The 14,377-nt window shown below is 62.9% G+C and overlaps 4 pseudogenes; all 4 read right to left on the bottom strand.

Annotated features, from left to right (window-relative positions):
- Window positions 1-454: 454 nt before the first annotated feature.
- LOC142868333 (uncharacterized) lies at window positions 455-573 on the bottom strand (annotated as a pseudogene).
- Window positions 574-4,404: 3,831 nt separating this feature from the next.
- On the bottom strand, window positions 4,405-4,523 carry LOC142868332 (uncharacterized; annotated as a pseudogene).
- Window positions 4,524-8,352: 3,829 nt separating this feature from the next.
- On the bottom strand, window positions 8,353-8,472 carry LOC142868290 (uncharacterized; annotated as a pseudogene).
- Window positions 8,473-12,293: 3,821 nt separating this feature from the next.
- Window positions 12,294-12,413, bottom strand: LOC142868289 (uncharacterized; annotated as a pseudogene).
- Window positions 12,414-14,377: the final 1,964 nt, after the last annotated feature.

The following is a 14,377-nucleotide window of genomic DNA, read 5'->3' as shown; positions in this document are numbered from 1 at the left end:
AAAAAAAATGAATCCGAAGAGAAAAGTAAAAGGAGGCCTGTGGAGCAGGTCTGGGTGTGACTCCGGATCCCCGAACATCAGGTGCCACCACCAAAGATTCCTACGTGTAGCCCATAGAACCCCAAAAGCAACGGGAGGAGTTCTGGTCACATACTCCCTCAAAATGACATCCTGGCCTTCTTCTGGAACTCCCTCCCCTCTCAGACTCTCAAGGTTTCCTCCAGCGTGTCGGCTCCCACAGAGCAGACCTTTGGTCTGAGACCTGACTGTCCAGAAGCCACGCATGCTGCCGCGTGGCGGCGGTGTCACGGCTCGGGACAAGAGGAGGCCCAACGGCGCGGGCTGGGGCGCCAGGCACCGCGGCGGGCGCTGAGGGTGGGGGTCACCCCCACCCCGGGCCGCCCCCGCACTCCCAGAAACGCGACAGAACCAGAGGCAAAAAAAAAAAAGAAGAAGCCTACGGCACCCGGTATTCCCGGGCGGTCTCCCATCCAAGTTCTAACCAGGCCCGACCCTGCTTAGCTTCCGAGACCAGACGGGATCGGGCGCGTTCGGGGTGGTGTGGCCGTGGACGGCGGAGGGCGCCCCTGCCCCGCTCAAGAAGCCGAGCCTCTCTGCGCTTCCCCGCCGCCTCCTCCCGCCCCAGGCCCCGCGCCGGGTCGGGCCTGTTGAGTTCGCCGGCCGGGTCCCGCGGGCTCCGAGGGACGGGGGGTGACAGGCGGGGCGGGCAGGGAGCGGCGGGCCGGGGTTGGGGGCTGTCTCTGTACACACACACACTCACACTCACACTCACTCACTCACTCACACTCACACAAGATGCGCCTCCACGGCTGGACCCGCCCAGGTGGAGACCTTCAAGCCCCCCTCCTCTCCTCGCCTGGCCTCCTTCACCTCCCCGCCCCCCACCCCCAGCGCGCCGGGGCCGCAGACTGCGCACGGGCGGGAGGGGCGGGGCGCTCGCCCTTTGACCCCAGCCAGGGGCGGCCCTCCCCCACAACCCCTTTCAGCTGCGCCCCCCACCCTGTGGCCCGGCGGCCGCCTATTCCCCCGGGCCAGGGCTGGGGCACAGCGCACGGGGGAGGGGAGCCAGTGTATGGGGCGTCTCTCTCTCTCGGGATGTGTCCCATGGGTGGGGTTGGGTGGGGTGGCGTGGTTTGTGGGGCGCTGAAGAAATCAGTCCCCTCCATCTCCTCCCTCTGGAAAACACCCAAGCCCTTGGAGAACTGCCCGCACCGCTACCGTGGGGGCCGGGACCCTCCTCTGTGTCCTCCTGTGGCCCAGTCCAAGGGGCCTGGGCCTGGCCGGGGCTGCACTGGACCCCAACCACCCTGGCGTGTGGACTCGCTAAAAATCGGCCATTAGATATTGGATTCCAGCGTCATTGAGGTCATTTCACTAATGAGTGCACCGCAAAGAGTTTCCTAATCCATCTGTGAGGGTGGCAACCGAAAGAGAATTTTAGAGCTGACAGAATAGGCGAGGAAAGGCATAGGAGATTTCCACACCCAGTAAGGAAGCCTTTCCCGAAGTGGAAGAAAGAAAGGAGCAAACAGAGACACCGGTAGCCCGCCCGGATCAGAGTCTGCCCCTGAGAGAAAGTACCCTGACCAGGTTCACCCGTGGGTGGGTCGCGAGCTAGCGGCACTCAGAAGAGCGAGGCCCGCAGTCTGTGCAGAAGACACCTGCACTCGGGTGTGTGTGGCGGCACAATTCACAAGCAGCTCCAGATGTTAAGCCAAGGAGAAGCCAGGGAGTTCCCAACGCCCCAGGTGTCCTCAGCCCACGACTGGCTGCTGTGGGAATGCGAAGCCCGGCTCCTTGTCTCAGAGCGGGGCAACCAGGAGGTGTGATGTCCACCCCGGGGTTCCCAGGAGGATCAGACTGAAGCTGGGACTTGGCCTGAAAGTGTCCCCTCGCATGGCCACCCCCTTCCCCTTCCTGCTCCTCTACTCCTGGTGCCCCTCCATCCAGGGGCCAGACCTTAAAGAGTCACCCGCAAGAGAATCCTGGTCCCAAAGGAGCCTTCTGGGGGACCCCTGCTGAGAGAGGTTGTGGGCATGGCCCGCTGGGGCTCTGCCCGACCCAGGGCTGAGAGATGCAACCTCCCAGCTCTGGGTCCCTGCAGGAAGTGTTGGCAAGCACAGGGCCAGTCCTCCAAAGGCCCAGGTGCAGGGAGCCCAGGCCAAGCAGCCTGTGGAAGAAGCCACATGCTGTGCCACCCCGGGGAACACCACTGCAGGCCACGGCCCTTCCCACCTCCTCCTCCTCCTCCTCCTCCTCCTCCTCCCACCCCGCCCCCGCCCCCGCCCCCACATGGCACAGGGCCCAGAGACACCTCAGACACTTGCTACCCAAAGTGCAAAGGGCATCAGTTGCTCCTCCAAACCCCCCCCCCCAGCCCAGCAGACCACGTTGTCCAGCCAGCCCCCGGGCCTCCCTGGGGTGCCCAGCACAAAAGTGCAGACACCCACCGGACCCTCAATCTCAGTTTTCGGATGTTTTTGCCACTCTAAGGACCCGCAGGCCAGCTGGGCCTTCTGGCAGGACAGAGAGCCCCGGAATCCGACGTGGAGAGCTGGGTATACGTCCCCATGAGGAGGCGGTCCCCACCTCCGCGGCTATCCCCTTGCGGGGAGCGGCAGCCGCGGGGCCTCAGAGAAGACACCAGGCTGGGCCCCCACGGCACAGCGGGAGCACGTCCCCCGCAGGCCACTTAGCGACGGCGGCCAGCCGGCGGACGGTTGGGTTGCACGAGACGCTGCGGCCGCCCTGCTACCGGGTTCCTGGGAGGGCGTCCTGGAACCAGCGTCCACACCAAGCCCTTGGAAGGCCCAGGCGACGGAGGAGCCCCGTCAGGCAGGGGCCGAGGACGGTGACGGCCCGGGCGGGGACGAGCGTGTCAGGCAGGGGCAGAGGACGGTGACAGGTGATAGGCCGGGCGGGAAGGAGTCAGTCAGGCAGGGGCCGTGGAGGAGACGGGCTGGGTAAGGGTTAGGGTTAGTGTCAGGGCACAAGTCACAATCGCAAAGACCTGGAAGCCACCCGAGTGCCCATCGACCCACGAGTGGGTAAATAAAATGTGGCGCGTGGACACCACGGAGTGCTATTCGGCTATGAGGAGCAGCGGTGAGGGGGCACCTCTCGTGGTTCTCCTGGCCAGAGCTGGAACCCGTTCCAGTAAGCCAAGTATCCCAAGAATGGACACACGAGCACCACGTGCTCGCGCTCACCAGCAAATGGGTACGAACCGATGGACACCTAAGTGGACACAGAGGAATCACCTTCTTCGGGTGGGTGTCGGGCGGGTGGCGGGAGGGGATGGGCATACACATCCATTAGGAATGGGGTGGGTACGCACCGACTGGGGGATGGGCGCACTTGAAGCTCTGACCCGAGGGGGGAGGCTGGGAGAGGGCAACGCACCCGACCTTAACATTGGTGCCCCCACAATATGCTGGAACAACATGAGAGGTAAATGAATAAGAACACGGGGGGGGGGGGGAGGGGGGCACGGGCAACACATGTCACCTTAATACTTGGACTCCCATCATCTGCTTGAAAAGAGAGAGAAAAGAAAATGCAATAATAGAGATAAGAGACACTTTTTAAAAATAATGAATCCGGCCGGGCGCTGTGGCTCACGCCTGTAATCCTAGCTCTTGGGAGGCCGAGGCGGGCGGATTGCTCAAGGTCAGGAGTTCAAAACCAGCCTGAGCAAGAGCGAGACCCCGTCTCTACTATAAATAGAAAGAAATTAATTGGCCAACTGATATATATATAAAAAATTAGCGGGGCATGGTGGCGCATGCCTGCAGTCCCAGCTACCCTGGAGGCTGAGGCAGAAGGATCACTCGAGCCCAGGAGTTTGAAGTTGCTGTGAGCTAGGCTGACGCCACGGCACTCACTCTAGCCTGGGCAACAAACCGAGACTCTGTCTCAAAAAAAAAAAAAAAAAAAATGAATCCGAAGAGAAAAGTAAAAGGAGGCCTGTGGAGCAGGTCTGGGTGTGACTCCGGATCCCCGAACATCAGGTGCCACCACCAAAGATTCCTACGTGTAGCCCATAGAACCCCAAAAGCAACGGGAGGAGTTCTGGTCACATACTCCCTCAAAATGACATCCTGGCCTTCTTCTGGAACTCCCTCCCCTCTCAGACTCTCAAGGTTTCCTCCAGCGTGTCGGCTCCCACAGAGCAGACCTTTGGTCTGAGACCTGACTGTCCAGAAGCCACGCATGCTGCCGCGTGGCGGCGGTGTCACGGCTCGGGACAAGAGGAGGCCCAACGGCGCGGGCTGGGGCGCCAGGCACCGCGGCGGGCGCTGAGGGTGGGGGTCACCCCCACCCCGGGCCGCCCCCGCACTCCCAGAAACGCGACAGAACCAGAGGCAAAAAAAAAAAAGAAGAAGCCTACGGCACCCGGTATTCCCGGGCGGTCTCCCATCCAAGTTCTAACCAGGCCCGACCCTGCTTAGCTTCCGAGACCAGACGGGATCGGGCGCGTTCGGGGTGGTGTGGCCGTGGACGGCGGAGGGCGCCCCTGCCCCGCTCAAGAAGCCGAGCCTCTCTGCGCTTCCCCGCCGCCTCCTCCCGCCCCAGGCCCCGCGCCGGGTCGGGCCTGTTGAGTTCGCCGGCCGGGTCCCGCGGGCTCCGAGGGACGGGGGGTGACAGGCGGGGCGGGCAGGGAGCGGCGGGCCGGGGTTGGGGGCTGTCTCTGTACACACACACACTCACACTCACACTCACTCACTCACTCACACTCACACAAGATGCGCCTCCACGGCTGGACCCGCCCAGGTGGAGACCTTCAAGCCCCCCTCCTCTCCTCGCCTGGCCTCCTTCACCTCCCCGCCCCCCACCCCCAGCGCGCCGGGGCCGCAGACTGCGCACGGGCGGGAGGGGCGGGGCGCTCGCCCTTTGACCCCAGCCAGGGGCGGCCCTCCCCCACAACCCCTTTCAGCTGCGCCCCCCACCCTGTGGCCCGGCGGCCGCCTATTCCCCCGGGCCAGGGCTGGGGCACAGCGCACGGGGGAGGGGAGCCAGTGTATGGGGCGTCTCTCTCTCTCGGGATGTGTCCCATGGGTGGGGTTGGGTGGGGTGGCGTGGTTTGTGGGGCGCTGAAGAAATCAGTCCCCTCCATCTCCTCCCTCTGGAAAACACCCAAGCCCTTGGAGAACTGCCCGCACCGCTACCGTGGGGGCCGGGACCCTCCTCTGTGTCCTCCTGTGGCCCAGTCCAAGGGGCCTGGGCCTGGCCGGGGCTGCACTGGACCCCAACCACCCTGGCGTGTGGACTCGCTAAAAATCGGCCATTAGATATTGGATTCCAGCGTCATTGAGGTCATTTCACTAATGAGTGCACCGCAAAGAGTTTCCTAATCCATCTGTGAGGGTGGCAACCGAAAGAGAATTTTAGAGCTGACAGAATAGGCGAGGAAAGGCATAGGAGATTTCCACACCCAGTAAGGAAGCCTTTCCCGAAGTGGAAGAAAGAAAGGAGCAAACAGAGACACCGGTAGCCCGCCCGGATCAGAGTCTGCCCCTGAGAGAAAGTACCCTGACCAGGTTCACCCGTGGGTGGGTCGCGAGCTAGCGGCACTCAGAAGAGCGAGGCCCGCAGTCTGTGCAGAAGACACCTGCACTCGGGTGTGTGTGGCGGCACAATTCACAAGCAGCTCCAGATGTTAAGCCAAGGAGAAGCCAGGGAGTTCCCAACGCCCCAGGTGTCCTCAGCCCACGACTGGCTGCTGTGGGAATGCGAAGCCCGGCTCCTTGTCTCAGAGCGGGGCAACCAGGAGGTGTGATGTCCACCCCGGGGTTCCCAGGAGGATCAGACTGAAGCTGGGACTTGGCCTGAAAGTGTCCCCTCGCATGGCCACCCCCTTCCCCTTCCTGCTCCTCTACTCCTGGTGCCCCTCCATCCAGGGGCCAGACCTTAAAGAGTCACCCGCAAGAGAATCCTGGTCCCAAAGGAGCCTTCTGGGGGACCCCTGCTGAGAGAGGTTGTGGGCATGGCCCGCTGGGGCTCTGCCCGACCCAGGGCTGAGAGATGCAACCTCCCAGCTCTGGGTCCCTGCAGGAAGTGTTGGCAAGCACAGGGCCAGTCCTCCAAAGGCCCAGGTGCAGGGAGCCCAGGCCAAGCAGCCTGTGGAAGAAGCCACATGCTGTGCCACCCCGGGGAACACCACTGCAGGCCACGGCCCTTCCCACCTCCTCCTCCTCCTCCTCCTCCTCCTCCTCCCACCCCGCCCCCGCCCCCGCCCCCACATGGCACAGGGCCCAGAGACACCTCAGACACTTGCTACCCAAAGTGCAAAGGGCATCAGTTGCTCCTCCAAACCCCCCCCCCCAGCCCAGCAGACCACGTTGTCCAGCCAGCCCCCGGGCCTCCCTGGGGTGCCCAGCACAAAAGTGCAGACACCCACCGGACCCTCAATCTCAGTTTTCGGATGTTTTTGCCACTCTAAGGACCCGCAGGCCAGCTGGGCCTTCTGGCAGGACAGAGAGCCCCGGAATCCGACGTGGAGAGCTGGGTATACGTCCCCATGAGGAGGCGGTCCCCACCTCCGCGGCTATCCCCTTGCGGGGAGCGGCAGCCGCGGGGCCTCAGAGAAGACACCAGGCTGGGCCCCCACGGCACAGCGGGAGCACGTCCCCCGCAGGCCACTTAGCGACGGCGGCCAGCCGGCGGACGGTTGGGTTGCACGAGACGCTGCGGCCGCCCTGCTACCGGGTTCCTGGGAGGGCGTCCTGGAACCAGCGTCCACACCAAGCCCTTGGAAGGCCCAGGCGACGGAGGAGCCCCGTCAGGCAGGGGCCGAGGACGGTGACGGCCCGGGCGGGGACGAGCGTGTCAGGCAGGGGCAGAGGACGGTGACAGGTGATAGGCCGGGCGGGAAGGAGTCAGTCAGGCAGGGGCCGTGGAGGAGACGGGCTGGGTAAGGGTTAGGGTTAGTGTCAGGGCACAAGTCACAATCGCAAAGACCTGGAAGCCACCCGAGTGCCCATCGACCCACGAGTGGGTAAATAAAATGTGGCGCGTGGACACCACGGAGTGCTATTCGGCTATGAGGAGCAGCGGTGAGGGGGCACCTCTCGTGGTTCTCCTGGCCAGAGCTGGAACCCGTTCCAGTAAGCCAAGTATCCCAAGAATGGACACACGAGCACCACGTGCTCGCGCTCACCAGCAAATGGGTACGAACCGATGGACACCTAAGTGGACACAGAGGAATCACCTTCTTCGGGTGGGTGTCGGGCGGGTGGGGGGAGGGGATGGGCATACACATCCATTAGGAATGGGGTGGGTACGCACCGACTGGGGGATGGGCGCACTTGAAGCTCTGACCCGAGGGGGGAGGCTGGGAGAGGGCAACGCACCCGACCTTAACATTGGTGCCCCCACAATATGCTGGAACAACATGAGAGGTAAATGAATAAGAACACGGGGGGGGGGGAGGGGGGCACGGGCAACACATGTCACCTTAATACTTGGACTCCCATCATCTGCTTGAAAAGAGAGAGAAAAGAAAATGCAATAATAGAGATAAGAGACACTTTTTAAAAATAATGAATCCGGCCGGGCGCTGTGGCTCACGCCTGTAATCCTAGCTCTTGGGAGGCCGAGGCGGGCGGATTGCTCAAGGTCAGGAGTTCAAAACCAGCCTGAGCAAGAGCGAGACCCCGTCTCTACTATAAATAGAAAGAAATTAATTGGCCAACTGATATATATATAAAAAATTAGCGGGGCATGGTGGCGCATGCCTGCAGTCCCAGCTACCCTGGAGGCTGAGGCAGAAGGATCACTCGAGCCCAGGAGTTTGAAGTTGCTGTGAGCTAGGCTGACGCCACGGCACTCACTCTAGCCTGGGCAACAAACCGAGACTCTGTCTCAAAAAAAAAAAAAAAAAAAATGAATCCGAAGAGAAAAGTAAAAGGAGGCCTGTGGAGCAGGTCTGGGTGTGACTCCGGATCCCCGAACATCAGGTGCCACCACCAAAGATTCCTACGTGTAGCCCATAGAACCCCAAAAGCAACGGGAGGAGTTCTGGTCACATACTCCCTCAAAATGACATCCTGGCCTTCTTCTGGAACTCCCTCCCCTCTCAGACTCTCAAGGTTTCCTCCAGCGTGTCGGCTCCCACAGAGCAGACCTTTGGTCTGAGACCTGACTGTCCAGAAGCCACGCATGCTGCCGCGTGGCGGCGGTGTCACGGCTCGGGACAAGAGGAGGCCCAACGGCGCGGGCTGGGGCGCCAGGCACCGCGGCGGGCGCTGAGGGTGGGGGTCACCCCCACCCCGGGCCGCCCCCGCACTCCCAGAAACGCGACAGAACCAGAGGCAAAAAAAGAAAAGAAGAAGCCTACGGCACCCGGTATACACCGGGCGGTCTCCCATCCAAGTTCTAACCAGGCCCGACCCTGCTTAGCTTCCGAGACCAGACGGGATCGGGCGCGTTCGGGGTGGTGTGGCCGTGGACGGCGGAGGGCGCCCCTGCCCCGCTCAAGAAGCCGAGCCTCTCTGCGCTTCCCCGCCGCCTCCTCCCGCCCCAGGCCCCGCGCCGGGTCGGGCCTGTTGAGTTCGCCGGCCGGGTCCCGCGGGCTCCGAGGGACGGGGGGTGACAGGCGGGGCGGGCAGGGAGCGGCGGGCCGGGGTTGGGGGCTGTCTCTGTACACACACACACTCACACTCACACTCACTCACTCACTCACACTCACACAAGATGCGCCTCCACGGCTGGACCCGCCAAGGTGGAGACCTTCAAGCCCCCCTCCTCTCCTCGCCTGGCCTCCTTCACCTCCCCGCCCCCCACCCCCAGCGCGCCGGGGCCGCAGACTGCGCACGGGCGGGAGGGGCGGGGCGCTCGCCCTTTGACCCCAGCCAGGGGCGGCCCTCCCCCACAACCCCTTTCAGCTGCGCCCCCCACCCTGTGGCCCGGCGGCCGCCTATTCCCCCGGGCCAGGGCTGGGGCACAGCGCACGGGGGAGGGGAGCCAGTGTATGGGGCGTCTCTCTCTCTCGGGATGTGTCCCATGGGTGGGGTGGTGTGGTTTGTGGGGCGCTGAAGAAATCAGTCCCCTCCATCTCCTCCCTCTGGAAAACACCCAAGCCCTTGGAGAACTGCCCGCACCGCTACCGTGGGGGCCGGGACCCTCCTCTGTGTCCTCCTGTGGCCCAGTCCAAGGGGCCTGGGCCTGGCCGGGGCTGCACTGGACCCCAACCACCCTGGCGTGTGGACTCGCTAAAAATCGGCCATTAGATATTGGATTCCAGCGTCATTGAGGTCATTTCACTAATGAGTGCACCGCAAAGAGTTTCCTAATCCATCTGTGAGGGTGGCAACCGAAAGAGAATTTTAGAGCTGACAGAATAGGCGAGGAAAGGCATAGGAGATTTCCACACCCAGTAAGGAAGCCTTTCCCGAAGTGGAAGAAAGAAAGGAGCAAACAGAGACACCGGTAGCCCGCCCGGATCAGAGTCTGCCCCTGAGAGAAAGTACCCTGACCAGGTTCACCCGTGGGTGGGTCGCGAGCTAGCGGCACTCAGAAGAGCGAGGCCCGCAGTCTGTGCAGAAGACACCTGCACTCGGGTGTGTGTGGCGGCACAATTCACAAGCAGCTCCAGATGTTAAGCCAAGGAGAAGCCAGGGAGTTCCCAACGCCCCAGGTGTCCTCAGCCCACGACTGGCTGCTGTGGGAATGCGAAGCCCGGCTCCTTGTCTCAGAGCGGGGCAACCAGGAGGTGTGATGTCCACCCCGGGGTTCCCAGGAGGATCAGACTGAAGCTGGGACTTGGCCTGAAAGTGTCCCCTCGCATGGCCACCCCCTTCCCCTTCCTGCTCCTCTACTCCTGGTGCCCCTCCATCCAGGGGCCAGACCTTAAAGAGTCACCCGCAAGAGAATCCTGGTCCCAAAGGAGCCTTCTGGGGGACCCCTGCTGAGAGAGGTTGTGGGCATGGCCCGCTGGGGCTCTGCCCGACCCAGGGCTGAGAGATGCAACCTCCCAGCTCTGGGTCCCTGCAGGAAGTGTTGGCAAGCACAGGGCCAGTCCTCCAAAGGCCCAGGTGCAGGGAGCCCAGGCCAAGCAGCCTGTGGAAGAAGCCACATGCTGTGCCACCCCGGGGAACACCACTGCAGGCCACGGCCCTTCCCACCTCCTCCTCCTCCTCCTCCTCCTCCTCCTCCCACCCCGCCCCCGCCCCCGCCCCCACATGGCACAGGGCCCAGAGACACCTCAGACACTTGCTACCCAAAGTGCAAAGGGCATCAGTTGCTCCTCCAAACCCCCCCCCCCCAGCCCAGCAGACCACGTTGTCCAGCCAGCCCCCGGGCCTCCCTGGGGTGCCCAGCACAAAAGTGCAGACACCCACCGGACCCTCAATCTCAGTTTTCGGATGTTTTTGCCACTCTAAGGACCCGCAGGCCAGCTGGGCCTTCTGGCAGGACAGAGAGCCCCGGAATCCGACGTGGAGAGCTGGGTATACGTCCCCATGAGGAGGCGGTCCCCACCTCCGCGGCTATCCCCTTGCGGGGAGCGGCAGCCGCGGGGCCTCAGAGAAGACACCAGGCTGGGCCCCCACGGCACAGCGGGAGCACGTCCCCCGCAGGCCACTTAGCGACGGCGGCCAGCCGGCGGACGGTTGGGTTGCACGAGACCCTGCGGCCGCCCTGCTACCGGGTTCCTGGGAGGGCGTCCTGGAACCAGCGTCCACACCAAGCCCTTGGAAGGCCCAGGCGACGGAGGAGCCCCGTCAGGCAGGGGCCGAGGACGGTGACGGCCCGGGCGGGGACGAGCGTGTCAGGCAGGGGCAGAGGACGGTGACAGGTGATAGGCCGGGCGGGAAGGAGTCAGTCAGGCAGGGGCCGTGGAGGAGACGGGCTGGGTAAGGGTTAGGGTTAGTGTCAGGGCACAAGTCACAATCGCAAAGACCTGGAAGCCACCCGAGTGCCCATCGACCCACGAGTGGGTAAATAAAATGTGGCGCGTGGACACCACGGAGTGCTATTCGGCTATGAGGAGCAGCGGTGAGGGGGCACCTCTCGTGGTTCTCCTGGCCAGAGCTGGAACCCGTTCCAGTAAGCCAAGTATCCCAAGAATGGACACACGAGCACCACGTGCTCGCGCTCACCAGCAAATGGGTACGAACCGATGGACACCTAAGTGGACACAGAGGAATCACCTTCTTCGGGTGGGTGTCGGGCGGGTGGGGGGAGGGGATGGGCATACACATCCATTAGGAATGGGGTGGGTACGCACCGACTGGGGGATGGGCGCACTTGAAGCTCTGACCCGAGGGGGGAGGCTGGGAGAGGGCAACGCACCCGACCTTAACATTGGTGCCCCCACAATATGCTGGAACAACATGAGAGGTAAATGAATAAGAACACGGGGGGGGGGGGAGGGGGGCACGGGCAACACATGTCACCTTAATACTTGGACTCCCATCATCTGCTTGAAAAGAGAGAGAAAAGAAAATGCAATAATAGAGATAAGAGACACTTTTTAAAAATAATGAATCCGGCCGGGCGCTGTGGCTCACGCCTGTAATCCTAGCTCTTGGGAGGCCGAGGCGGGCGGATTGCTCAAGGTCAGGAGTTCAAAACCAGCCTGAGCAAGAGCGAGACCCCGTCTCTACTATAAATAGAAAGAAATTAATTGGCCAACTGATATATATATAAAAAATTAGCGGGGCATGGTGGCGCATGCCTGCAGTCCCAGCTACCCTGGAGGCTGAGGCAGAAGGATCACTCGAGCCCAGGAGTTTGAAGTTGCTGTGAGCTAGGCTGACGCCACGGCACTCACTCTAGCCTGGGCAACAAACCGAGACTCTGTCTCAAAAAAAAAAAAAAAAAAAATGAATCCGAAGAGAAAAGTAAAAGGAGGCCTGTGGAGCAGGTCTGGGTGTGACTCCGGATCCCCGAACATCAGGTGCCACCACCAAAGATTCCTACGTGTAGCCCATAGAACCCCAAAAGCAACGGGAGGAGTTCTGGTCACATACTCCCTCAAAATGACATCCTGGCCTTCTTCTGGAACTCCCTCCCCTCTCAGACTCTCAAGGTTTCCTCCAGCGTGTCGGCTCCCACAGAGCAGACCTTTGGTCTGAGACCTGACTGTCCAGAAGCCACGCATGCTGCCGCGTGGCGGCGGTGTCACGGCTCGGGACAAGAGGAGGCCCAACGGCGCGGGCTGGGGCGCCAGGCACCGCGGCGGGCGCTGAGGGTGGGGGTCACCCCCACCCCGGGCCGCCCCCGCACTCCCAGAAACGCGACAGAACCAGAGGCAAAAAAAGAAAAGAAGAAGCCTACGGCACCCGGTATACACCGGGCGGTCTCCCATCCAAGTTCTAACCAGGCCCGACCCTGCTTAGCTTCCGAGACCAGACGGGATCGGGCGCGTTCGGGGTGGTGTGGCCGTGGACGGCGGAGGGCGCCCCTGCCCCGCTCAAGAAGCCGAGCCTCTCTGCGCTTCCCCGCCGCCTCCTCCCGCCCCAGGCCCCGCGCCGGGTCGGGCCTGTTGAGTTCGCCGGCCGGGTCCCGCGGGCTCCGAGGGACGGGGGGTGACAGGCGGGGCGGGCAGGGAGCGGCGGGCCGGGGTTGGGGGCTGTCTCTGTACACACACACACTCACACTCACACTCACTCACTCACTCACACTCACACAAGATGCGCCTCCACGGCTGGACCCGCCAAGGTGGAGACCTTCAAGCCCCCCTCCTCTCCTCGCCTGGCCTCCTTCACCTCCCCGCCCCCCACCCCCAGCGCGCCGGGGCCGCAGACTGCGCACGGGCGGGAGGGGCGGGGCGCTCGCCCTTTGACCCCAGCCAGGGGCGGCCCTCCCCCACAACCCCTTTCAGCTGCGCCCCCCACCCTGTGGCCCGGCGGCCGCCTATTCCCCCGGGCCAGGGCTGGGGCACAGCGCACGGGGGAGGGGAGCCAGTGTATGGGGCGTCTCTCTCTCTCTCGGGATGTGTCCCATGGGTGGGGTGGGGTGGCGTGGTTTGTGGGGCGCTGAAGAAATCAGTCCCCTCCATCTCCTCCCTCTGGAAAACACCCAAGCCCTTGGAGAACTGCCCGCACCGCTACCGTGGGGGCCGGGACCCTCCTCTGTGTCCTCCTGTGGCCCAGTCCAAGGGGCCTGGGCCTGGCCGGGGCTGCACTGGACCCCAACCACCCTGGCGTGTGGACTCGCTAAAAATCGGCCATTAGATATTGGATTCCAGCGTCATTGAGGTCATTTCACTAATGAGTGCACCGCAAAGAGTTTCCTAATCCATCTGTGAGGGTGGCAACCGAAAGAGAATTTTAGAGCTGACAGAATAGGCGAGGAAAGGCATAGGAGATTTCCACACCCAGTAAGGAAGCCTTTCCCGAAGTGGAAGAAAGAAAGGAGCAAACAGAGACACCGGTAGCCCGCCCGGATCAGAGTCTGCCCCTGAGAGAAAGTACCCTGACCAGGTTCACCCGTGGGTGGGTCGCGAGCTAGCGGCACTCAGAAGAGCGAGGCCCGCAGTCTGTGCAGAAGACACCTGCACTCGGGTGTGTGTGGCGGCACAATTCACAAGCAGCTCCAGATGTTAAGCCAAGGAGAAGCCAGGGAGTTCCCAACGCCCCAGGTGTCCTCAGCCCACGACTGGCTGCTGTGGGAATGCGAAGCCCGGCTCCTTGTCTCAGAGCGGGGCAACCAGGAGGTGTGATGTCCACCCCGGGGTTCCCAGGAGGATCAGACTGAAGCTGGGACTTGGCCTGAAAGTGTCCCCTCGCATGGCCACCCCCTTCCCCTTCCTGCTCCTCTACTCCTGGTGCCCCTCCATCCAGGGGCCAGACCTTAAAGAGTCACCCGCAAGAGAATCCTGGTCCCAAAGGAGCCTTCTGGGGGACCCCTGCTGAGAGAGGTTGTGGGCATGGCCCGCTGGGGCTCTGCCCGACCCAGGGCTGAGAGATGCAACCTCCCAGCTCTGGGTCCCTGCAGGAAGTGTTGGCAAGCACAGGGCCAGTCCTCCAAAGGCCCAGGTGCAGGGAGCCCAGGCCAAGCAGCCTGTGGAAGAAGCCACATGCTGTGCCACCCCGGGGAACACCACTGCAGGCCACGGCCCTTCCCACCTCCTCCTCCTCCTCCTCCTCCTCCTCCTCCCACCCCGCCCCCGCCCCCGCCCCCACATGGCACAGGGCCCAGAGACACCTCAGACACTTGCTACCCAAAGTGCAAAGGGCATCAGTTGCTCCTCCAAACCCCCCCCCCCAGCCCAGCAGACCACGTTGTCCAGCCAGCCCCCGGGCCTCCCTGGGGTGCCCAGCACAAAAGTGCAGACACCCACCGGACCCTCAATCTCAGTTTTCGGATGTTTTTGCCACTCTAAGGACCCGCAGGCCAGCTGGGCCTTCTG

The sequence above is a fragment of the Microcebus murinus genome, unplaced genomic scaffold, assembly GCF_040939455.1.
Source record: "Microcebus murinus isolate Inina unplaced genomic scaffold, M.murinus_Inina_mat1.0 scaf029_hap2_Mmur4.0, whole genome shotgun sequence".
Lineage (NCBI taxonomy): Eukaryota > Metazoa > Chordata > Mammalia > Primates > Cheirogaleidae > Microcebus > Microcebus murinus.
The sequence above is the reverse complement of the archived record's forward strand: the minus strand, read 5'-3'. Positions and strand labels throughout refer to the sequence as shown.